This window comes from Theobroma umbraticum, unplaced genomic scaffold (assembly GCF_002168275.2).
Source record: "Theobroma umbraticum cultivar Fairchild unplaced genomic scaffold, ASM216827v3 scaffold_55.0, whole genome shotgun sequence".
In the NCBI taxonomy this organism is placed as follows: Eukaryota; Viridiplantae; Streptophyta; class Magnoliopsida; order Malvales; family Malvaceae; genus Theobroma; species Theobroma umbraticum.
In genome coordinates, this window is record NW_018397270.1 from 1,153,559 (window position 1) to 1,154,457 (window position 899).

The window sequence follows — 899 nt, forward strand, 5'->3', positions numbered from 1 at the left end:
TATTTATTAATAAAATATTATTTTATTCCACAATATTCTTTTCACCCACCATTGCTCTTCGACACTTAAATTTACGTCACTTGACCCTTCATCTTATCAATAAGGTCTTATTGGCTTCTACACGAAGGCATAGGGTGTTACAAGCCTAAATGGCTACATGATCTAAAGACTTTGTATACATCCAACTTTGGCTTATTGGCTACTCATTTATGCTTGGATGCTTATTGTAGATATATTCACGAATTGAGTGCCTTATTTTCAATATCTAATGACAAGTAGTATCACTTTTGAATTATGGAACATTAAGGAGTAGTATGCAACTTGAACCTTATTAATCATTCTTTTTGCATTTGCCCATTCTTTTAATCATGCATACATTTCATTGAGAATGAATTGAAATCATGGATAGTGAATATAACCAAAACCTTTCTTACAATCATGCTTATGACTACTTGATTATGTCACTTCTTTAATTGATTGGAATATGTGCTAAATGCTTTGGCAAACCTTCATTGATAATGGTATTTCCTTGATGAGAAAACTTCTCCATGATTTGATAGTTTTGTACTCCATTAGGAGAACTTTTATTGAAATACTTGATTTAAAATATTGTGGAAAAGAGTTTACCAAAATGGCTAAGTGATGATATGTTCATAATGATGTGCCATTGTCAAGGAAATTCTCTCTTAAATTCTTATTTTTATATAATTAAGAGAAATCCTTAAAAATGGTTAATTGAAAGTGCTTGGACATGCATTTGAACTAATGTGCTTACACGTCTTGAAATTCTGAGTATTTGAAGCATATATTGATGGAAATTGATGTCATGTTTAGTGATGGTATGTTAAAAGTGAATGTGGTTACTGAAAGAGACTAACATGCATGAGCTATTTAGAAAT